Source organism: Oncorhynchus gorbuscha, unplaced genomic scaffold (assembly GCF_021184085.1).
Source record: "Oncorhynchus gorbuscha isolate QuinsamMale2020 ecotype Even-year unplaced genomic scaffold, OgorEven_v1.0 Un_scaffold_2303, whole genome shotgun sequence".
Taxonomy (NCBI): Eukaryota; Metazoa; Chordata; class Actinopteri; order Salmoniformes; family Salmonidae; genus Oncorhynchus; species Oncorhynchus gorbuscha.
Genome location: NW_025746853.1, coordinates 14,691 through 39,321, shown reverse-complemented (window position 1 = coordinate 39,321; position 24,631 = coordinate 14,691). Strand labels below are relative to the sequence as shown.

At 42.4% G+C, this 24,631-nt stretch overlaps 8 non-coding genes across 8 annotated transcripts; all 8 read right to left on the bottom strand.

The window, feature by feature from the left end:
* Nucleotides 1-3,926: 3,926 nt before the first annotated feature.
* On the bottom strand, nt 3,927-3,999 carry trnaa-agc. The gene has a single exon. It is a non-coding gene; the product is annotated as a tRNA-Ala (tRNA).
* A 2,996-nt stretch (nt 4,000-6,995) lies between these two features.
* Nucleotides 6,996-7,068, bottom strand: trnaa-agc. Its single transcript has one exon. It is a non-coding gene; the product is annotated as a tRNA-Ala (tRNA).
* Nucleotides 7,069-11,918: 4,850 nt separating this feature from the next.
* trnaa-agc lies at nt 11,919-11,991 on the bottom strand. The gene has a single exon. It is a non-coding gene; the product is annotated as a tRNA-Ala (tRNA).
* Nucleotides 11,992-15,642: 3,651 nt separating this feature from the next.
* trnaa-agc lies at nt 15,643-15,715 on the bottom strand. Its single transcript has one exon. It is a non-coding gene; the product is annotated as a tRNA-Ala (tRNA).
* Nucleotides 15,716-19,226: 3,511 nt separating this feature from the next.
* On the bottom strand, nt 19,227-19,299 carry trnaa-agc. Its single transcript has one exon. It is a non-coding gene; the product is annotated as a tRNA-Ala (tRNA).
* Nucleotides 19,300-21,346: 2,047 nt separating this feature from the next.
* trnaa-agc lies at nt 21,347-21,419 on the bottom strand. Its single transcript has one exon. It is a non-coding gene; the product is annotated as a tRNA-Ala (tRNA).
* Nucleotides 21,420-21,967: 548 nt separating this feature from the next.
* On the bottom strand, nt 21,968-22,040 carry trnaa-agc. The gene has a single exon. It is a non-coding gene; the product is annotated as a tRNA-Ala (tRNA).
* Nucleotides 22,041-23,216: 1,176 nt separating this feature from the next.
* Nucleotides 23,217-23,289, bottom strand: trnaa-agc. The gene has a single exon. It is a non-coding gene; the product is annotated as a tRNA-Ala (tRNA).
* Between the last annotated feature and the right edge of the window lie 1,342 nt (nt 23,290-24,631).

The following is a 24,631-nucleotide window of genomic DNA, read 5'->3' as shown; positions in this document are numbered from 1 at the left end:
ACCGCACTGCCAAATCCCTTGTCCATAAGAAAGGATAATTTTTAAAAAGTATGCTTGCTTCAGCTGTCTAAAATTATTTTTCATGGTAGTTCAGTAAAGGTTGAAGTAGTGACTGCAGTAAGCCCAGTGGTGGAAATAGTTGTATTGTTGGGTTAGTATCCAGAGCTACAACAACAATGTGTGCTGATTGAACCAAATTAAATAGTTGGAGGATGCTGGCATCGATCCCGATACCTCTCACATGCTAAGCGAGCGCTCTACCATTTGAGCTAATCCCCCTGCGCCTCCAACAAGAAGTATGAATTCTCAATGACCGCACTGCCAAATCCCTCGTCCATAAGAAAGGATCATTTAAAAAAAAGTATGCTTGCTTCAGCTGTCTAAAAGTATTTTTCATGGTAGTTCAGTAAAGGTTGAAGTAGTGACTGCAGTAAGCCCAGTGGTGGAAATAGTTGTATTGTTGGGTTAGTATCCAGAGCTACAACAACAATGTGTGCTGATTGAACCAAACTAAATAGTTGGATGATGCAGGCATCGATCCCGCTACCTATCACATGCTAAGCGAGCGCTCTACCATTTGAGGTAATCCCCCTGTGCTTCCAATAATAAGTATGACATCTCAATGACCGCACTGCCAAATCCCTCGTCCATAAGAAAGGATAATTTTTAAAAAGTATGCTTGCTTCAGCTGTCTAAAAGTATTTTTCATGGTAGTTCAGTAAAGGTTGAAGTAGTGACTGCAGTAAGCCCAGTGGTGGAAATAGTTGTATTGTTGGGTTAGTATCCAGAGCTACAACAACAATGTGTGCTGATTGAACCAAACTAAATAGTTGGAGAATGCAGGCATCGATCCCGCTACCTCTCACATGCTAAGCGAGCGCTATACTATTTGAGCTAATCCCCCTGTGCCTCCAACAAGAAGTATGAAATCTCAATGACCGCACTGCCAAATCCCACGTCCATAAGACAGGATAATTTTGAAAAAGTATGCTTGCTTCAGCTGTCTAAAAGTTATTTTCACGGTAGTTCAGTAAAGGTTGAAGTAGTGACTGCAGTAAGCCCAGTGGTGGAAATAGTTGTATTGTTGGGTTAGTATCCAGAGCTATAAAAACAATGTGTGCTGATTGACCCAAACTAAATAGTTGGAGAATGCAGGCATCGATCCCGCTACCTCTCACATGCTAAGCGAGCGCTATACTATTTGAGCTAATCCCCCTGTGCCTCCAACAAGAAGTATGAAATCTCAATGTCCTCACTGCCAAATCCCTCGTCCATAAGAAAGGATACTTTTTTTAAAAGTATGCTTGCTTCATCTGTCTAAAAGTATTTTTCATGGTAGTTCAGTAAAGGTTGAAGTAGTGACTGCAGTAAGCCCAGTGGTGGAAATAGTTGTATTGTTGGGTTAGTATCCAGAGCTACAACAACAATGTGTGCTGATTGAACCAAACTAAATAGTTGGAGGATGCGGGCATCGATCACGCTACCTCTCGCATGCTAAGCGAGCGCTCTACCATTTGAGCTAATCCCCCTGTAGCTCCAATCAGAAGTATGAAATCTCAATGACCACACTGCCAAATCCCTCGTCCATAAGAAAGGATCATTTTTAGAAAGTATGCTTGCTTCAGCTGTCTAAAAGTGTTTTTCATGGTACTTCAGTAAAGGTTGAAGTAGTGACTGCAGTAAGCCCAGTGGTGGAAATAGTTGTATTGTTGGGTTAGTATCCAGAGCTACAACAACAATGTGTGCTGATTGAACCAAACTAAATAGTTGGAGGATGCAGGCATCAATCCCACTCCCTCTCACATGCTAAGCGAGCGCTCTACCATTTGAGCTAATCCCCCTGCTCCTTCAACAAGAAGTATGAAATCTCAATTACCGCACTGCCAAATCCCTCGTCCATTAGAAAGGATACTTTTAAAAAAGTATGCTTGCTTCAGCTGTCTAAAAGTTTTTTTCATGGTAGTTCAGTAAAGGTTGAAGTAGTGACTGCAGTAAGCCCAGTGGTGGAAATAGTTGTATTGTTGGGTTCGTATCCAGAGCTACAACAACAATGATTGAACCAAACGAAATAGTTGGAGGATGCGGGCATCCATTCTGCTACCTCTCACATGCTAAGCGAGCGCTATACCATTTGAGCTAATCCCCCTGTGCCTCCAACAAGAAGTATGAAATCTCAATGTCCTCACTGCCAAATCCCTCGTCCATAAGAAAGGATACTTTTTTTAAAAGTATGCTTGCTTCATCTGTCTAAAAGTATTTTTCATGGTAGTTCAGTAAAGGTTGAAGTAGGGACTGCAGTAAGCCCAGTGGTGGAAATAGTTGTTTTGTTGGGTTAGTATCCAGAGCTACAACAACAATGTGTGCTGATTGAACCAAACTAAATAGTTGGAGGATGCAGGCATCGATCCCGCTACCTCTCACATGCTAAGCGTGCACTCTACCACTTGAGCTACTCCCCCTAGGCCTCCAATAAGAAGTATGAAATCTCAATTACCGCACTGCCAAATCCCTCGTCCCTAAGAAAGGATACTTGCTTCAGCTGTCTAAAAGTATTTTTCATGGTAGTTCAGTAAAGGTTGAAGTAGTGACTGCAGTAAGCCCAGTGGTGGAAATAGTTGTATTGTTGGGTTAGTATCCAGAGCTACAAAACAATGTGTGCTGATTGAACCAAACTAAATAGTTGGAGGATGCAGGCATCGATCACGCTACCTCTCACATGCTAAGCGAGCGCTCTACCATTTGAGCTAATCCCCCTGCAGCTCCAACCAGAAGTATGAAATCTCAATGACCGCACTGCCAAATCCCTCGTCCATAAGAAGGATAATTTTAAAAAGTATGCTTGCTTCAGCTGTCTAAAAGTATTTTTCATGGTAGTTCAGTAAAGGTTGAAGTAGTGACTGCAGTAAGCCCAGTGGTGGAAATAGTTGTATTGTTGGGTTAGTATCCAGAGCTACAACAACAATGTGTGCTGATTGAACCAAACTAAATAGTTGGAGGATGCGGGCATCGATCCAGCTACCTCTCGCATGCTAGCGAGCGCTCTACCATTTGAGCTAATCCCCCTGCAGCTCCAACAAGAAGTATGAAATCTCAATGACCGCACTGCCAAATCCCTCGTCCATAAGAAAGGATAATTTTTTAAAAGTATGCTTGCTTCAGCTGTCTAAAAGTATTTTTCATGGTAGTTCAGTAAAGGTTGAAGTAGTGACTGCAGTAAGCCCAGTGGTGGAAATAGTTGTATTGTTGGGTTAGTATCCAGAGCTACAACAACAATGTGTGCTGATTGAACCAAACTAAATAGTTGGAGGATGCAGTCATCAATCCCGCTACCTATCACATTCTAAGCGAACGCTCTACCATTTGAGCTAATCCCCCTGTGCTTCCAACAAGAAGTATGAAATCTCAATGACCGCACTGCCAAATCCCTCGTCCATAAGAAAGGATAATTTTTAAAAAGTATGCTTGCTTCAGCTGTCTAAAAGTTTTTTCATGGTAGTTCAGTAAAGGTTGAAGTAGTGACTGCAGTAAGCCCAGTGGTGGAAATAGTTGTATTGTTGGGTTAGTATCCAGAGCTACAACAACAATGTGTGCTGATTGAACCAAACTAAATAGTTGGAGGATGCAGGCATCGATCCTGCTACCTCTCACATGCTAAGCGAGCGCTCTACCATTTGAGCTAATCCCCCTGCGCCTCCAACAAGAAGTATGAAATCTCAATGACCGCACTGCCAAATCCCTCGTCCATAAGAAAGGATACTTTTTTTAAAAGTATGCTTGCTTCAGCTGTCTAAAAGTATTTTTCATGGTAGTTCAGTAAAGGTTGAAGTAGTGACTGCAGTAAGCCCAGTGGTGGAAATAGTTGTATTGTTGGGTTAGTATCCAGAGCTACAAAAACAATGTGTGCTGATTGAACCAAACTAAATAGTTGGAGGATGCGGGCATCGATCCCGCTACCTCTCGCATGCTAAGCGAGCGCTCTACCATTTGAGCTAATCCCCCTGCAGCTCCAACAAGAAGTATGAAATCTCAATGACCGCACTGCCAAATCCCTCGTCCATAAGAAAGGATCATTTTTAAAAAGTATGCTTGCTTCAGCTGTCTAAAAGTATTTTTCATGGTAGTTCAGTAAAGGTTGAAGTAGTGACTGCAGTAAGCCCAGTGGTGGAAATAGTTGTATTGTTGGGTTAGTATCCAGAGCTACAACAACAATGTGTGCTGATTGAACCAAACTAAATAGTTGGAGGATGCAGGCATCGATCCCGCTACCTCTCACATGCTAAGCGAGCGCTCTACCATTTGAGCTAATCCCCCTGTGCCTCCAACAAGAAGTATGAAATCTCAATGTCCTCACTGCCAAATCCCTCGTCCATAAGAAAGGATACTTTTTTTAAAAAGTATGCTTGCTTCATCTGTCTAAAAGTATTTTTCATGGTAGTTCAGTAAAGGTTGAAGTAGTGACTGCAGTAAGCCCAGTGGTGGAAATAGTTGTTTTGTTGGGTTAGTATCCAGAGCTACAACAACAATGTGTGCTGATTGAACCAAACTAAATAGTTTGAGGATGCAGGCATCGATCCCACTACCTCTCACATGCTAAGCGAGCGCTCTACCATTTGAGCTAATCCCCTGTGCCTCCAATAAGAAGTATGAAATCTCAATGACCGCACTGCCAAATGCCTCGTCCCTAAGAAAGGATACTTGCTTCAGCTGTCTAAAAGTTTTTTTCATGGTAGTTCAGTAAAGGTTGAAGTAGTGACTGCAGTAAGCCCAGTGGTGGAAATAGTTGTATTGTTGGGTTAGTATCCAGAGCTACAACAACAATGTGTGCTGATTGAACCAAACTAAATAGTTGGAGGATGCAGGCATCGATCCCGCTACCTCTCACATGCTAAGCGAGCGCTCTACCATTTGAGCTAATCCCCCTGCAGCTCCAATCAAAAGTATGAAATCTCAATGACCGCACTGCCAAATCCCTCGTCCATAAGAAAGGATCATTTTTAAAAAGTATGCTTGCTTCAGCTGTCTAAAAGTATTTTTCATGGTAGTTCAGTAAAGGTTGAAGTAGTGACTGCAGTAAGCCCAGTGGTGGAAATAGTTGTATTGTTGGGTTAGTATCCAGAGCTACAACAACAATGTGTGCTGATTGAACCAAACTAAATAGTTGGAGGATGCAGGCATCAATCCCACTCCCTCTCACATGCTAAGCGAGCGCTCTACCATTTGAGCTAATCCCCCTGTTCCTTCAACAAGAAGTATGAAATCTCAATGACCGCACTGCCAAATCCCTCGTCCATAAGAAAGGATAATTTTTAAAAAGTATGCTTGCTTCAGCTGTCTAAAAGTATTTTTCATGGTAGTTCAGTAAAGGTTGAAGTAGTGACTGCAGTAAGCCCAGTGGTGGAAATAGTTGTATTGTTGGGTTAGTATCCAGAGCTACAACAACAATGTGTGCTGATTGAACCAAACTAAATAGTTGGAGGATGCAGGCATTGATCCCGCTACCTCTCACATGCTAAGCGAGCGCTCTACCATTTGAGCTAATCCCCCTGTGCCTCCAACAAGAAGTATGAAATCTCAATGACTCACTGCCAAATCCCTCGTCCATAAGAAAGGATACTTTTTTAAAAGTATGCTTGCTTCATCTGTCTAAAAGTATTTTTCATGGTAGTTCAGTAAAGGTTGAAGTAGTGACTGCAGTAAGCCCAGTGGTGGAAATAGTTGTATTGTTGGGTTAGTATCCAGAGCTACAACAACAATGTGTGCTGATTGAACCAAACTAAATAGTTTGAGGATGCAGGCATCGATCCCGCTACCTCTCACATGCTAAGCGAGCGCTCTACCATTTGAGCTAATCCCCCTGTGCTTCCAACAAGAAGTATGACATCTCAATGACCGCACTGCCAAATCCCTCGTACCTAAGAAAGGATTCTTGCTTCAGCTGTCTAAAAGTATTTTTCATGGTAGTTCAGTAAAGGTTGAAGTAGTGACTGCAGTAAGCCCAGTGGTGGAAATAGTTGTATTGTTGGGTTAGTATCCAGAGCTACAACAACAATGTGTGCTGATTGAACCAAACTAAATAGTTGGAGGATGCAGGCATCGATCCCGCTACCTCTCACATGCTAAGCGAGCGCTCTACCATTTGAGCTAATCCCCCTGCAGCTCCAACAAGAAGTATGAAATCTCAATGACCGCACTGCCAAATCCCTCGTCCATAAGAAAGGATCATTTTTAAAAAGTATGCTTGCTTCAGCTGTCTAAAAGTATTTTTCATGGTAGTTCAGTAAAGGTTGAAGTAGTGACTGCAGTAAGCCCAGTGGTGGAAATAGTTGTATTGTTGGGTTAGTATCCAGAGCTACAACAATGTGTGCTGATTGAACCAAACTAAATAGTTGGAGGATGCAGGCATCAATCCCACTCCCTCTCACATGCTAAGCGAGCGCTCTACCATTTGAGCTAATCCCCCTGTTCCTTCAACAAGAAGTATGAAATCTCAATGACCGCACTGCCAAATCCCTCGTCCATTAGAAAGGATACTTTTTAAAAAGTATGCTTGCTTCAGCTGTCTAAAAGTTTTTTTCATGGTAGTTCAGTAAAGGTTGAAGTAGTGACTGCAGTAAGCCCAGTGGTGGAAATAGTTGTATTGTTGGGTTAGTATCCAGAGCTACAACAACAATGTGTGCTGATTGAACCAAACTAAATAGTTGGAGGATGCGGGCATCGATTCTGCTACCTCTCTCATGCTAAGGGAGCGCTCTAACATTTGAGCTAATCCCCCTGTGCTTCCAATAAGAAGTATGAAATCTCAATGACCGCACTGCCAAATCCCTCGTCCCTAAGAAAGGATACTTGCTTCAGCTGTCTAAAAGTATTTTTCATGGTAGTTCAGTAAAGGTTGAAGTAGTGACTGCAGTAAGCCCAGTGGTGGAAATAGTTGTATTGTTGGGTTAGTATCCAGAGCTACAAAAACAATGTGTGCTGATTGAACCAAACTAAATAGTTGGAGGATGCGGGCATCGATCCCGCTACCTCTCGCATGCTAAGCGAGCGCTCTACCATTTGAGCTAATCCCCCTGCAGCTCCAACCAGAAGTATGAAATCTCAATGACCGCACTGCCAAATCCCTCGTCCATAAGAAAGGATAATTTTTAAAAAGTATGCTTGCTTCAGCTCTCTAAAAATATTTTTCATGGTAGTTCAGTAAAGGTTGAAGTAGTGACTGCAGTAAGCCCAGTGGTGGAAATAGTTGTATTGTTGGGTTAGTATCCAGAGCTACAACAACAATGTGTGCTGATTGAACCAAACTAAATAGTTGGAGATGCAGGCATCGATCCGGCTACCTCTCACATGCTAAGCGAGCGCTCTACCATTTGAGCTAATCCCCCTATGCCTCCAACAAGAAGTATGAAATCTCAATGTCCTCACTGCCAAATCCCTCGTCCATAAGAAAGGATACTTTTTTTAAAAGTATGCTTGCTTCATCTGTCTAAAAGTATTTTTCATGGTAGTTCAGTAAAGGTTGAAGTAGTGACTGCAGTAAACCCAGTGGTGGAAATAGTTGTTTTGTTGGGTTAGTATCCAGAGCTACAACAACAATGTGTGCTGATTGAACCAAACTAAATAGTTTGAGGATGCAGGCATCGATCCCGCTACCTCTCACATGCTAAGCGAGCGCTCTACCATTTGAGCTAATCCCCCTGTGCCTCCAATAAGAAGTATGAAATCTCAATGACCGCACTGCCAAATCCCTCGTCCCTAAGAAAGGATACTTGCTTCAGCTGTCTAAAAGTTTTTTTCATGGTAGTTCAGTAAAGGTTGAAGTAGTGACTGCAGTAAGCCCAGTGGTGGAAATAGTTGTATTGTTGGGTTAGTATCCAGAGCTACAACAACAATGTGTGCTGATTGAACCAAACTAAATAGTTGGAGGATGCAGGCATCGATCCCGCTACTCTATCACATGCTAAGCGAGCGCTCTACCATTTGAGCTAATCCCCCTGCAGCTCCAATTAGAAGTATGAAATCTCAATGACCGCACTGCCAAATCCCTCGTCCATAAGAAAGGATCATTTTTAAAAAGTATGCTTGCTTCAGCTGTCTAAAAGTATTTTTCATGGTAGTTCAGTAAAGGTTGAAGTAGTGACTGCAGTAAGCCCAGTGGTGGAAATAGTTGTATTGTTGGGTTAGTATCCAGAGCTACAAAAACAATGTGTGCTGATTGAACCAAACTAAATAGTTGGAGGATGCAGGCATCAATCCCACTCCCTCTCACATGCTAAGCGAGCGCTCTACCATTTGAGCTAATCCCCCTGTTCCTTCAACAAGAAGTATGAAATCTCAATTACCGCACTGCCAAATCCCTCGTCCATTAGAAAGGATACTTTTAAAAAAGTATGCTTGCTTCAGCTGTCTAAAAGTTTTTTTCATGGTAGTTCAGTAAAGGTTGAAGTAGTGACTGCAGTAAGCCCAGTGGTGGAAATAGTTGTATTGTTGGGTTAGTATCCAGAGCTACAACAACAATGTGTGCTGATTGAACCAAACTAAATAGTTGGAGGATGCGGGCATCGATTCTGCTACCTCTCTCATGCTAAGGGAGCGCTCTAACATTTGAGCTAATCCCCCTGTGCTTCCAATAAGAAGTATGAAATCTCAATTACCGCACTGCCAAATCCCTCGTCCCTAAGAAAGGATACTTGCTTCAGCTGTCTAAAAGTATTTTTCATGGTAGTTCAGTAAAGGTTGAAGTAGTGACTGCAGTAAACCCAGTGGTGGAAATAGTTGTATTGTTGGGTTAGTATCCAGAGCTACAAAAACAATGTGTGCTGATTGAACCAAACTAAATAGTTGGAGGATTCGGGCATCGATCCCACTACCTCTCGCATGCTAAGCGAGCGCTCTACCATTTGAGCTAACCCCCCTGCAGCTCCAATCAGAAGTATGAAATCTCAATGACCGCACTGCCAAATCCCTCGTCCATAAGAAAGGATAATTTTTTAAAAGTATGCTTGCTTCAGCTGTCTAAAAGTTTTTTTCATGGTAGTTCAGTAAAGGTTGAAGTAGTGACTGCAGTAAGCCCAGTGGTGGAAATAGTTGTATTGTTGGGTTAGTATCCAGAGCTACAACAACAAAGTGTGCTGATTGAACCAAACTAAATAGTTGGAGGATGCAGGCATCGATCCCACTACCTCTCAAATGCTAAGCAGGAGCTCTACCATTTGAGCTAATCCCCCTGCGCCTCAAACACAAAGTATGAAATCTCAAGGACCGCACTGCCAAATCCCTCGTCCATAAGAAAGGATACTTTTTAAAAAGTATGCTTGCTTCAGCTGTCTAAAAGTATTTTTCATGGTAGTTCAGTAAAGGTTGAAGTAGTGACTGCAGTAAGCCCAGTGGTGGAAATAGTTGCATTGTTGGGTTAGTATCCAGAGCTACAACAACAATGTGTGCTGATTGAACCAAACTAAATAGTTTGAGGATGCAGGCATCGATCCCGCTACCTCTCACATGCTAAGCGAGCGCTCTACCATTTGAGCTACTCCCCCTGTGCCTCCAATAAGAAGTATGAAATCTCAATTACCGCACTGCCAAATCCCTTGTCCCTAAGAAAGGATAATTGCTTCAGCTGTCTAAAAGTATTTTTCATGGTAGTACAGTAAAGGTTGAAGTAGTGACTGCAGTAAGCCCAGTGGTGGAAATAGTTGCATTGTTGGGTTAGTATCCAGAGCTACAACAACAATGTGTGCTGATTGAACCAATCTAAATAGTTGGAGGATGCAGGCATCAATCCCACTACCTATCACATGCTAAGCGAGCACTCTACCATTTGAGCTAATCCCCCTGCACTTTCAACAAGAAGTATGAAATCTCAATGACCGCACTGCCAAATCCCTCGTCCATAAGAAAGGATAATTTTTTAAAAAGTATGCTTGCTTCAGCTGTCTAAAAGTATTTTTCATGGTAGTTCAGTAAAGGTTGAAGTAGTGACTGCAGTAAGCCCAGTGGTGGAAATAGTTGTATTGTTGGGTTAGTATCCAGAGCTACAACAACAATGTGTGCTGATTGAACCAAACTAAATAGTTGGAGGATGCGGGCATCAATCCCGCTACCTCTCGCATGCTAAGTGAGCGCTCTACCATTTGAGCTAATCCCCTGCAGCTCCAATAAGAAGTATGAAATCTCAATGACCGCACTGCCAAATCCCTCGTCCATAAGAATGGATAATTTTTAAAAAGTATGCTTGCTTCAGCTGTCTAAAAGTTTTTTTCATGGTAGTTCAGTAAAGGTTGAAGTAGTGACTGCAGTAAGCCCAGTGGTGGAAATAGTTGTATTGTTGGGTTAGTATCCAGAGCTACAACAACAATGTGTGCTGATTGAACCAAACTAAATAGTTGGAGGATGCAGGCATCGATCCCGCTACCTCTCACATGCTAAGCACGCGCTCTACCATTTGAGCTAAACCCCCTGCGCCTCCAACACAAAGTATGAAATCTCAATGACCGCACTGCCAAATCCCTCGTCCATAAGAAAGGATAATTTTTAAAAAGTATGCTTGCTTCAGCTGTCTAAAAGTATTTTTCATGGTAGTTCAGTAAAGGTTGAAGTAGTGACTGCAGTAAGCCCAGTGATGGAAATAGTTGTATTGTTGGGTTCGTATCCAGAGCTACAACAATAATGATTGAACCAAACGAAATAGTTGGAGGATGCGGGCATCGATTCTGCTACCTCTCTCATGCTAAGGGAGCGCTCTAACATTTGAGCTAATCCCCCTGTGCTTCCAATAAGAAGTATGAAATCTCAATTACCGCACTGCCAAATCCCTCGTCCCTAAGAAAGGATACTTGCTTCAGCTGTCTAAAAGTATTTTTCATGGTAGTTCAGTAAAGGTTGAAGTAGTGACTGCAGTAAACCCAGTGGTGGAAATAGTTGTATTGTTGGGTTAGTATCCAGAGCTACAAAAACAATGTGTGCTGATTGAACCAAACTAAATAGTTGGAGGAAGCGGGCATCGATCACACTACCTCTCGCAAGCTAAGCGAGCGCTCTACCATTTGAGCTAATCCCCCTATGCCTGCAACTAGAAGTATGAAATCTCAATGTCCTCACTGCCAAATCCCTCGTCCATAAGAAAGGATAATTTTTAAAAAGTATGCTTGCTTCAGCTCTCTAAAAATATTTTTCATGGTAGTTCAGTAAAGGTTGAAGTAGTGACTGCAGTAAGCCCAGTGGTGGAAATAGTTGTATTGTTGGGTTAGTATCCAGAGCTATAACAACAATGTGTGCTGATTGACCCAAACTAAATAGTTGGAGAATGCAGGCATCGATCCGGCTACCTCTCACATGCTAAGCGAGCGCTCTACAATTTGAGCTAATCCCCCTATGCCTCCAACTAGAAGTATGAAATCTCAATGTCCTCACTGCCAAATCCCTCGTCCATAAGAAAGGATACTTTTTTTAAAAGTATGCTTGCTTCATCTGTCTAAAAGTATTTTTCATGGTAGTTCAGTAAAGGTTGAAGTAAGGACTGCAGTAAGCCCAGTGGTGGAAATAGTTGTTTTGTTGGGTTAGTATCCAGAGCTACAACAACAATGTGTGCTGATTGAACCAAACTAAATAGTTTGAGGATGCAGGCATCGATCCCGCTACCTCTCACATGCTAAGCGAGCGCTCTACCATTTGAGCTACTCCCCCTGTGCCTCCAATAAGAAGTATGAAATCTCAATTACGGCACTGCCAAATCCCTCGTCATAAGAAAGGATAATTTTTAAGAAAGGATACTTGCTTCAGCTGTCTAAAAGTATTTTTCATGGTAGTTCAGTAAAGGTTGAAGTAGTGACTGCAGTAAGCCCAGTGGTGGAAATAGTTGTATTGTTGGGTTAGTATCCAGAGCTACAAAAACAATGTGTGCTGATTGAACCAAACTAAATAGTTGGAGGATGCGGGCATCGATCCCACTACCTCTCGCATGCTAAGCGAGCGCTCTACCATTTGAGCTAACCCCCCTGCAGCTCCAATCAGAAGTATGAAATCTCAATGACCGCACTGCCAAATCCCTCGTCCATAAGAAAGGATAATTTTTAAAAGTATGCTTGCTTCAGCTGTCTAAAAGTTTTTTTCATGGTAGTTCAGTAAAGGTTGAAGTAGTGACTGCAGTAAGCCCAGTGGTGGAAATAGTTGTATTGTTGGGTTAGTATCCAGAGCTACAACAACAAAGTGTGCTGATTGAACCAAACTAAATAGTTGGAGGATGCAGGCATCGATCCCACTACCTCTCAAATGCTAAGCAGGAGCTCTACCATTTGAGCTAATCCCCCTGCGCCTCAACAAAAGTATGAAATCTCAATGACCGCACTGCCAAATCCCTCGTCCATAAGAAAGGATACTTTTTAAAAAGTATGCTTGCTTCAGCTGTCTAAAAGTATTTTTCATGGTAGTTCAGTAAAGGTTGAAGTAGTGACTGCAGTAAGCCCAGTGGTGGAAATAGTTGTATTGTTGGGTTAGTATCCAGAGCTACAAAAACAATGTGTGCTGATTGAACCAAACTAAATAGTTTGAGGATGCAGGCATCGATCCCGCTACCTCTCACATGCTAAGCGAGCGCTCTACCATTTGAGCTACTCCCCCTGTGCCTCCAATAAGAAGTATGAAATCTCAATTACCGCACTGCCAAATCCCTTGTCCCTAAGAAAGGATAATTGCTTCAGCTGTCTAAAAGTATTTTTCATGGTAGTACAGTAAAGGTTGAAGTAGTGACTGCAGTAAGCCCAGTGGTGGAAATAGTTGCATTGTTGGGTTAGTATCCAGAGCTACAACAACAATGTGTGCTGATTGAACCAATCTAAATAGTTGGAGGATGCAGGCATCAATCCCACTACCTATCACATGCTAAGCGAGCACTCTACCATTTGAGCTAATCCCCCTGCACTTTCAACAAGAAGTATGAAATCTCAATGACCGCACTGCCAAATCCCTCGTCCATAAGAAAGGATAATTTTTAAAAAGTATGCTTGCTTCAGCTGTCTAAAAGTATTTTTCATGGTAGTTCAGTAAAGGTTGAAGTAGTGACTGCAGTATGCCCAGTGGTGGAAATAGTTGTATTGTTGGGTTAGTATCCAGAGCTACAACAACAATGTGTGCTGATTGAACTAAACGAAATAGTTGGAGGATGCGGGCATCAATCCCGCTACTTCTCGCATGCTAAGTGAGCGCTCTACCATTTGAGCTAATCCCCCTGCAGCTCCAATAAGAAGTATGAAATCTCAATGACCGCACTGCCAAATCCCTCGTCCATAAGAATGGATAATTTTTAAAAAGTATGCTTGCTTCAGCTGTCTAAAAGTTTTTTTCATGGTAGTTCAGTAAAGGTTGAAGTAGTGACTGCAGTAAGCCCAGTGGTGGAAATAGTTGTATTGTTGGGTTAGTATCCAGAGCTACAACAACAATGTGTGCTGATTGAACCAAACTAAATAGTTGGAGGATGCAGGCATCGATCCCGCTACCTCTCACATGCTAAGCACGCGCTCTACCATTTGAGCTAAACCCCCTGCGCCTCCAACACAAAGTATGAAATCTCAATGACCGCACTGCCAAATCCCTCGTCCATAAGAAAGGATAATTTTTAAAAAGTATGCTTGCTTCAGCTGTCTAAAAGTATTTTTCATGGTAGTTCAGTAAAGGTTTAAGTAGTGACTGCAGTAAGCCCAGTGGTGGAAATAGTTGTATTGTTGGGTTAGTATCCAGAGCTACAACAACAAAGTGTGCTGATTGAACCAAACTAAATAGTTGGAGGATGCAGGCATCGATGCCGCTACCTCTCACATGCTAAGCGAGCGCTCTACCATTTGGGCTAATCCCCCTGCGCCTCCAACATAAAGTAAGAAATCTCAATGACCGCACTGCCAAATCCCTCGTCCATAAGAAAGGATACTTTTTAAAAAGTATGCTTGCTTCAGCTCTCTAAAAATATTTTTCATGGTAGTTCAGTAAAGGTTGAAGTAAGGACTGCAGTAAGCCCAGTGGTGGAAATAGTTGTTTTGTTGGGTTAGTATCCAGAGCTACAACAACAATGTGTGCTGATTGAACCAAACTAAATAGTTTGAGGATGCAGGCATCGATCACGCTACCTCTCACATGCTAAGCGAGCGCTCTACCATTTGAGCTAATCCCCCTGCAGCTCCAACAAGAAGTATGAAATCTCAATGACCGCACTGCCAAATCCCTCGTCCATAAGAAAGGATATTTTTTTAAAGTATGCTTGCTTCAGCTGTCTAAAAGTTTTTTTCATGGTAGTTCAGTAAAGCTTGAAGTGGTGACTGCAGTAAGCCCAGTGGTGGAAATAGTTGTATTGTTGGATTAGTATCCAGAGCTACAACAACAATGTGTGCTGATTGAACCAAACTAAATAGTTGGAGGATGCGGGCATCAATCCCGCTACCTCTCACATGCTAAACAAGCGCTCTACCATTTGAGCTAATCCCCCTGCGCCTTCAACAAGAAGTATGAAATCTCAATGACAGCACTGCCAAATCCCTCGTCCATAAGAAAGGATATTTTTTAAAAAGTATGCTTGCTTCAGCTGTCTAAAAGTATTTTTCATGGTAGTTCAGTAAAGGTTGAAGTAGTGACTGCAGTATGCCCAGTGGTGGAAATAGTTGTATTGTTGGGTTAGTATCCAGAGCTACAACAACAATGTGTGCTGATTGAACTAAACTAAATAGTTGGAGGATGCGGGCATCGATCCCGCTACTTCTCGCATGCTAAGCGAGCGCTCTACCATTTGAGCTAATCCCCCTGCAGCTCCAATAAGAAGTATGAAATCTCAATGACCGCACTGCCGAATCCCTCGTCCATAAGAAAGGATACTTTTTAAAAAGTATGCTTGCTTCAGCTCTCTAAAAATATTTTTCATGGTAGTTCAGTAAAGGTTGAAGTAGTGACTGCAGTAAGCCCAGTGGTGGAAATAGTTGTATTGTTGGGTTAGTATCCAGAGCTACAACAACAATGTGTTCTGATTGAACCAAACTAAATAGTTGGAGGATGCAGGCATCGATCCCGCTACCTCTCACATGCTAAGTGAGCGCTCTATCATTTGAGCTAATCCCCCTGCGCCTCCAACAAGAAGTATGCAATCTCAATGACTGCACTGCCAAATCCCTCGTCCATAAGAAAGGATACTTTTTTTAAAGTATGCTTGCTTCAGCTGTCTAAAAGTATTTTTCATGGTAGTTCAGTAAAGGTTGAAGTAGTGACTGCAGTAAGCCCAGTGGTGGAAATAGTTGTATTGTTGGGTTAGTATCCAGAGCTACAACAACAATGTGTGCTGATTGAACCAAACTAAATAGTTGGAGGATGCAGGCATCGATCCCGCTACCTCTCACATGCTAAGCGAGCGCTCTACCATTTGAGCTAATCCCCCTGCAGCTCCAATCAGAAGTATGAAATCTCAATGACCGCACTGCCAAATCCCTCGTCCATAAGAAAGGATAATTTTTAAAAAGTATGCTTGCTTCAGCTGTCTAAAAGTATTTTTCATGGTAGTTCAGTAAAGGTTGAAGTAGTGACTGCAGTATGCCCAGTGGTGGAAATAGTTGTATTGTTGGGTTAGTATCCAGAGCTACAACAACAATGTGTGCTGATTGAACTAAACTAAATAGTTGGAGGATGCGGGCATCGATCCCGCTACCTCTCGCATGCTAAGCAAGCGCTCTACCATTTGAGCTAATCCCCCTGCAGCTCCAATAAGAAGTATGAAATCTCAATGACCGCACTGCCGAATCCCTCGTCCATAAGAAAGGATAATTTTTTAAAAGTATGCTTGCTTCAGCTGTCTAAAAGTTTTTTTCATGGTAGTTCAGTAAAGGTTGAAGTAGTGACTGCAGTAAGCCCAGTGGTGGAAATAGTTGTATTGTTGGATTAGTATCCAGAGCTACAACAACAATGTGTGCTGATTGAACCAAACTAAATAGTTGGAGGATGCAGGCATAAATCCCGCTACCTCTCACATGCTAAACGAGCGCTCTACCATTTGAGCTAATCCCCCTGCGCCTTCAACAAGAAGTATGAAATCTCAATGACTGCACTGCCAAATCCCTCGTCCATAAGAAAGGATACTTTTTTAAAAGTATGCTTGCTTCAGCTGTCTAAAAGTATTTTTCATGGTAGTTCAGTAAAGGTTGAAGTAGTGACTGCAGTAAGCCCAGTGGTGGAAATAGTTGTATTGTTGGGTTAGTATCCAGAGCTACAACAACAATGTGTGCTGATTGAACCAAACTAAATAGTTGGAGGATGCAGGCATCGATCCCGCTACATCTCACATGCTAAGCGAGCGCTCTACCATTTGAGCTAATCCCCTGTGCCTCCAACAAGAAGTATGAAATCTCAATGACTCACTGCCAAATCCCTCGTCCATAAGAAAGGATACTTTTTTAAAAGTATGCTTGCTTCAGCTGTCTAAAAGTATTTTTCATGGTAGTTCAGTAAAGGTTGAAGTAGTGACTGCAGTAAGCCCAGTGGTGGAAATAGTTGTATTGTTGGGTTAGTATCCAGAGCTACAACAACAATGTGTTCTGATTGAACCAAACTAAATAGTTGGAGGATGCAGGCATCGATCCCGCTACCTCTCACATGCTAAGCGAGCGCTCTACCATTTGAGCTAATCCCCCTGCGCCTCCAACAAGAAGTATGAAATCTCAATGACCGCACTGCCAAATCCCTCGTCCATAAGAAAGGATACTTTTTTAAAAAGTATGCTTGCTTCATCTGTCTAAAAGTATTTTTCATGGTAGTTCAGTAAAGGTTGAAGTAGTGACTGCAGTAAGCCCAGTGGTGGAAATAGTTGTATTGTTGGGTTAGTATCCAGAGCTACAACAACAATGTGTGCTGATTGAACCAAACTAAATAGTTGGAGGATGCGGGCATCGATCCCGCTACCTCTCTCATGCTAAGCGAGCGCTCTACTATTTGAGCTAATCCCCCTGCAACTCCAATCAGAAGTATGAAATCTCAATGACCGCACTGCCAAATCCCTCGTCCATAAGAAAGGATACTTTTTTAAAGTATGCTTGCTTCAGCTGTCTAAAAGTATTTTTCATGGTAGTTCAGTAAAGGTTGAAGTAGTGACTGCAGTAAGCCCAGTGGTGGAAATAGTTGTATTGTTGGGTTAGTATCCAGAGCTACAACAACAATGTGTGCTGATTGAACCAAACTAAATAGTTGGATGATGCGGGCATTGATCCCGCTACCTCTCGCATGCAAGCGCTCTACCATTTGAGCTAATCCCCCTGCAGCTCTAATCTGCTTGCTTCAGCTGTCTAAAAGTATTTTTCATGGTAGTTCAGTAAAGGTTGAAGTAGTGACTGCAGTAAGCCCAGTGGTGGAAATAGTTGTATTGTTGGGTTAGTATCCAGAGCTACAACAACAATGTGTGCTGATTGAACCAAACTAAATAGTTGGAGGATGCAGGCATCGATCCCGCTCCCTCTCACATGCTAAGCGAGCGCTCTACCATTTGAGCTAATCCCCCTGCGCCTCCAACATGAAGTATGAAATCTCAATGACCGCACTGCCGAATCCCTCGTCCATAAGAAAGGATAATTTTTTTAAAAGTATGCTTGCTTCAGCTGTCTAAAAGTTTTTTCATGGTAGTTCAGTAAAGCTTGAAGTGGTGACTGCAGTAAGCTCAGTGGTGGAAATAGTTGTATTGTTGGATTAGTATCCAGAGCTACAACAACAATGTGTGCTGATTGAACCAAACTAAATAGTTGGAGGATGCAGGCATCAATCCCGCTACCTCTCACATGCTAAACAAGCGCTCTACCATTTGAGCTAATCCCCCTGCGCCTTCAACAAGAAGTATGAAATCTCAATGACCGCACTGCCAAATCCCTCGTCCATAAGAAAGGATAATTTTTTTAAAGTATGCTTGCTTCAGCTGTCTAAAAGTATTTTTCATGGTAGTTCAGTAAAGGTTGAAGTAGTGACTGCAGTGAGCCCAGTGGTGGAAATAGTTGTATTGTTGGGTTAGTATCCAGAGCTTCAACAACAATGTGTGCTGATTGAACCAAACTAAATAGTTGGAGGATGCAGGCATCGATCCCGCTACCTCTCACATGCTAAACAAGCGCTCTACCATTTGAGCTAATCCCCCTGCGCCTTCAACAGAAGTATGAAATCTCAATGACTGCACTGCCAAATCCTCGTCCATAAGAAAGGATACTTTTTAAAAGTATGCTTGCTTCAGCTGTCTAAAAGTATTTTTCATGGTAGTTCAGTAAAGGTTGAAGTAGTGACTGCAGTAAGCCCAGTGGTGGAAATAGTTGTATTGTTGGGTTAGTATCCAGAGCTACAACAACAATGTGTGCTGATTGAACCAAACTAAATAGTTGGATGATGCGGGCATTGGACCTCTCGCATGCTAAGCAAGCGCTCTACCATTTGAGCTAATCCCCCTGCAGCTCTAATCTGCTTGCTTCAGCTGTCTAAAAGTATTTTTCATGGTAGTTCAGTAAAGGTTGAAGTAGTGACTGCAGTAAGCCCAGTGGTGGAAATAGTTGTATTGTTGGGTTAGTATCCAGAGCTACAACAACAATGTGTGCTGATTGAACCAAACTAAATAGTTGGAGGATGCAGGCATCGATCCCGCTCCCTCTCACATGCTAAGCGAGCGCTCTACCATTTGAGCTAATCCCCTGCGCCTCCAACATGAAGTATGAAATCTCAATGACCGCACTGCCAAATCCCTCGTCCATAAGAAAGGATAATTTTTAAAAGTATGCTTGCTTCAGCTGTCTAAAAGTTTTTTTCATGGTAGTTCAGTAAAGGTTGAAGTAGTGACTGCAGTAAGCCCAGTGGTGGAAATAGTTGTATTGTTGGGTTAGTATCCAGAGCTACAACAACAATGTGTGCTGATTGAACCAAACTAAATAGTTGGAGGATGCAGGCATCAATCCCGCTACCTCTCACATGCTAAACGAGCGCTCTACCATTTGAGCTAATCCCCCTGCGCCTTCAACAAGAAGTATGAAATCTCAATGACCGCACTGCCAAATCCCTCGTCCATAAGAAAGGATACTTTTTTAAAAAGTATGCTTGCTTCATCTGTCTAAAAGTATTTTTCATGGTAGTTCAGTAAAGGTTGAAGTAGTGACTGCAGTAAGCCCAGTGGTGGAAATAGTTGTATTGTTGGGTTAGTATCCAGAGCTACAACAACAATGTGTGCTGATTGAACCAAACTAAATAGTTGGAGGATGCGGGCATCGATCCCGCTACCTCTCACATGCTAAGCGAGCGCTCTACCATTTGAGCTAATCCCCCTGCACCTCCAACAAGAAGTATGAAATCTCAATGACCGCACTGCCAAATCCCTCGTCCATAAGAAAGGATAATTTTTAAAAAGTATGCTTGCTTCAGCTGTCTAAAAGTATTTTTCATGGTAGTTCAGTAAAGGTTGAAGTAGTGACTGCAGTAAGCCCAGTGGTGGAAATAGTTGTATTGTTGGGTTAGTATCCAGAGCTACAACAACAATGTGTGCTGATTGAACCAAACTAAATAGTTGGAGGATGCAGGCATCGATCCCGCTACCTCTCACATGCTAAGCGAGCGCTCTACCATTTGAGCTAATCCCCCTGCATCTCCAACAAGAAGTATGAAATCTCAATGACCGCACTGCCAAATCCCTCGTCCATAAGAAAGGATAATTTTTAAAAAGTATGCTTGCTTCAGCTGTCTAAAAGTATTTTTCATGGTAGTTCAGTAAAGGTTGAAGTAGTGACTGCAGTAAGCCCAGTGGTGGAAATAGTTGTATTGTTGGGTTAGTATCCAGAGCTACAACAACAATGTGTGCTGATTGAACAAACTAAATAGTTGGAGGATGCAGGCATCGATCCCGCTACCTCTCGCATGCTAAGCGAGCGCTCTACCATTTGAGCTAATCCCCCTGCAGCTCCAATAAGAAGTATGAAATCTCAATGACCGCACTGCCAAATCCCTCGTCCATAAGAAAGGATAATTTTTTAAAAGTATGCTTGCTTCAGCTGTCTAAAAGTATTTTTCATGGTAGTTCAGTAAAGGTTGAAGTAGTGACTGCAGTAAGCCCAGTGGTGGAAATAGTTGTATTGTTGGGTTAGTATCCAGAGCTACAACAACAATGTGTGCTGATTGAACCAAACTAAATAGTTGGAGGATGCAGGCATCGATCCCGCTACCTCTCACATGCTAAACGAGCGCTCTACCATTTGAGCTAATCCCCCTGCGCCTTCAACAAGAAGTATGAAATCTCAATGACTGCACTGCCAAATCCCTCGTCCATAAGAAAGGATACTTTTTTAAAAGTATGCTTGCTTCAGCTGTCTAAAAGTATTTTTCATGGTAGTTCATAAAGGTTGAAGTAGTGACTGCAGTAAGCCCAGTGGTGGAAATAGTTGTATTGTTGGGTTAGTATCCAGAGCTACAACAACAATGTGTGCTGATTGAACCAAACTAAATAGTTGGATGATGCGGGCATTGATCCCGCTACCTCTCGCATGCTAAGCAAGCGCTCTACCATTTGAGCTAATCCCCCTGCAGCTCTAATCTGAGCTGTCTACTTTTTTTAAAGTTTTTCAGCTGTCTAAAAGTATTTTTCAGTAAAGGTTGAAGTAGTGACTGCAGTAAGCCCAGTGGTGGAAATAGTTGTATTGTTGGGTTAGTATCCAGAGCTACAACAACAATGTGTGCTGATTGAACCAAACTAAATAGTTGGAGGATGCAGGCATCGATCCCGCTACCTCTCACATGCTAAGCGAGCGCTCTACCATTTGAGCTAATCCCCCTGCGCCTCCAACAAGAAGTATGAAATCTCAATGACCGCACTGCCAAATCCCTCGTCCATAAGAAAGGATAATTTTTTAAAAGTATGCTTGCTTCAGCTGTCTAAAAGTTTTTTCATGGTAGTTCAGTAAAGGTTGAAGTAGTGACTGCAGTAAGCCCAGTGGTGGAAATAGTTGTATTGTTGGGTTAGTATCCAGAGCTACAACAACAATGTGTGCTGATTGAACCAAACTAAATAGTTGGAGGATGCAGGCATCAATCCCGCTACCTCTCACATGCTAAACAAGCGCTCTACCATTTGAGCTAATCCCCCTGCGCCTTCAACAAGAAGTATGAAATCTCAATGACCGCACTGCCAAATCCCTCGTCCATAAGAAAGGATACTTTTTTAAAAAGTATGCTTGCTTCATCTGTCTAAAAGTATTTTTCATGGTAGTTCAGTAAAGGTTGAAGTAGTGACTGCAGTAAGCCCAGTGGTGGAAATAGTTGTATTGTTGGGTTAGTATCCAGAGCTACAACAACAATGTGTGCTGATTGAACCAAACTAAATAGTTGGAGGATGCGGGCATCGATCCCGCTACCTCTCACATGCTAAGCGAGCGCTCTACCATTTGAGCTAATCCCCCTGCAGCTCCAACAGAAGTATGAAATCTCAATGACCGCACTGCCAAATCCCTCGTCCATAAGAAAGGATAATTTTTAAAAAGTATGCTTGCTTCAGCTGTCTAAAAGTATTTTTCATGGTAGTTCAGTAAAGGTTGAAGTAGTGACTGCAGTAAGCCCAGTGGTGGAAATAGTTGTATTGTTGGGTTAGTATCCAGAGCTACAACAACAATGTGTGCTGATTGAACCAAACTAAATAGTTGGAGGATGCAGGCATCGATCCCGCTACCTCACATGCTAAGCGAGCGCTCTACCATTTGAGCTAATCCCCCTGCAGCTCCAACAAGAAGTATGAAATCTCAATGACCGCACTGCCAAATCCCTCGTCCATAAGAAAGGATACTTTTTTAAAAGTATGCTTGCTTCATCTGTCTAAAAGTATTTTTCATGGTAGTTCAGTAAAGGTTGAAGTAGTGACTGCAGTAAGCCCAGTGGTGGAAATAGTTGTATTGTTGGGTTAGTATCCAGAGCTACAACAACAATGTGTGCTGATTGAACCAAACTAAATAGTTGGAGGATGCGGGCATCGATCCCGCTACCTCTCACATGCTAAGCGAGCGCTCTACCATTTGAGCTAATCCCCCTGCAGCTCCAACAAGAAGTATGAAATCTCAATGACCGCACTGCCAAATCCCTCGTCCATAAGAAAGGATAATTTTTAAAAAGTATGCTTGCTTCAGCTGTCTAAAAGTATTTTTCATGGTAGTTCAGTAAAGGTTGAAGTAGTGACTGCAGTATGCCCAGTGGTGGAAATAGTTGTATTGTTGGGTTAGTATCCAGAGCTACAACAACAATGTGTGCTGATTGAACTAAACTAAATAGTTGGAGGATGCAGGCATCGATCCCGCTACTTCTCGCATGCTAAGCGAGCGCTCTACCATTTGAGCTAATCCCCCTGCAGCTCCAATAAGAAGTATGAAATCTCAATGACCGCACTGCCAAATCCCTCGTCCATAAGAAAGGATAATTTTTTTTAAAGTATGCTTGCTTCAGCTGTCTAAAAGTATTTTTCATGGTAGTTCAGTAAAGGTTGAAGTAGTGACTGCAGTAAGCCCAGTGGTGGAAATAGTTGTATTGTTGGGTTAGTATCCAGAGCTACAACAACAATGTGTGCTGATTGAACCAAACTAAATAGTTGGAGGATGCAGGCATCGATCCCGCTACCTATCACATGCTAAGCGAGCGCTCTACCATTTGAGCTAATCCCCCTGCGCATCCAACAAGAAGTATGAAATCTCAATGACCGCACTGCCAAATCCCTCGTCCATAAGAAAGGATACTTTTTAAAAAGTATGCTTGCTTCAGCTGTCTAAAAGTATTTTTCATGGTAGTTCAGTAAAGGTTGAAGTAGTGACTGCAGTAAGCCCAGTGGTGGAAATAGTTGTATTGTTGGGTTAGTATCCAGAGCTACAACAACAATGTGTGCTGATTGAACCAAACTAAATAGTTGGAGGATGCAGGCATCGATCCCGCTACCTCTCACATGCTAAGCGAGCGCTCTACCATTTGAGCTAATCCCCCTGCGCCTCCAACAAGAAGTATGAAATCTCAATGACCGCACTGCCAAATCCCTCGTCCATAAGAAAGATACTTTTTTTTAAAGTATGCTTGCTTCATCTGTCTAAAAGTATTTTTCATGGTAGTTCAGTAAAGGTTGAAGTAGTGACTGCAGTAAGCCCAGTGGTGGAAATAGTTGTATTGTTGGGTTAGTATCCAGAGCTACAACAACAATGTGTGCTGATTGAACCAAACTAAATAGTTGGAGGATGCGGGCATCGATCCCGCTACCTCTCGCATGCTAAGCGAGCGCTCTACCATTTGAGCTAATCCCCCTGCAGCTCCAATAAGAAGTATGAAATCTCAATGACCGCACTGCCGAATCCCTCGTCCATAAGAAAGGATAATTTTTTAAAAGTATGCTTGCTTCAGCTGTCTAAAAGTATTTTTCATGGTAGTTCAGTAAAGGTTGAAGTAGTGACTGCAGTAAGCCCAGTGGTGGAAATAGTTGTATTGTTGGGTTAGTATCCAGAGCTACAACAACAATGTGTGCTGATTGAACCAAACTAAATAGTTGGAGGATGCAGGCATCGATCCCGCTACCTCTCACATGCTAAACGAGCGCTCTACCATTTGAGCTAATCCCCCTGCGCCTTCAACAAGAAGTATGAAATCTCAATGACTGCACTGCCAAATCCCTCGTCCATAAGAAAGGATACTTTTTTTAAAGTATGCTTGCTTCAGCTGTCTAAAAGTATTTTTCATGGTAGTTCAGTAAAGGTTGAAGTAGTGACTGCAGTAAGCCCAGTGGTGGAAATAGTTGTATTGTTGGGTTAGTATCCAGAGCTACAACAACAATGTGTGCTGATTGAACCAAACTAAATAGTTGGAGGATGCGGGCATCGATCCCGCTACCTCTCACATGCTAAGCGAGCGCTCTACCATTTGAGCTAATCCCCTGCAGCCTCCAACAAGAAGTATGAAATCTCAATGACCGCACTGCCAAATCCCTCGTCCATAAGAAAGGATACTTTTTTAAAAAGTATGCTTGCTTCAGCTGTCTAAAAGTATTTTTTCATGGTAGTTCAGTAAAGGTTGAAGTAGTGACTGCAGTATGCCCAGTGGTGGAAATAGTTGTATTGTTGGGTTAGTATCCAGAGCTACAACAACAATGTGTGCTGATTGAACTAAACTAAATAGTTGGAGGATGCAGGCATCGATCCCGCTACTTCTCGCATGCTAAGCGAGCGCTCTACCATTTGAGCTAATCCCCCTGCAGCTCCAATAAGAAGTATGAAATCTCAATGACCGCACTGCCAAATCCCTCGTCCATAAGAAAGGATACTTTTTTTAAAAGTATGCTTGCTTCATCTGTCTAAAAGTATTTTTCATGGTAGTTCAGTAAAGGTTGAAGTAGTGACTGCAGTAAGCCCAGTGGTGGAAATAGTTGTATTGTTGGGTTAGTATCCAGAGCTACAACAACAATGTGTGCTGATTGAACCAAACTAAATAGTTGGAGGATGCGGGCATCGATGCCGCTACCTCTCGCATGCTAAGCGAGCGCTCTACCATTTGAGCTAATCCCCCTGCAGCTCCAATCAGAAGTATGAAATCTCAATGACCGCACTGCCAAATCCCTCGTCCATAAGAAAGGATAATTTTTAAAAAGTATGCTTGC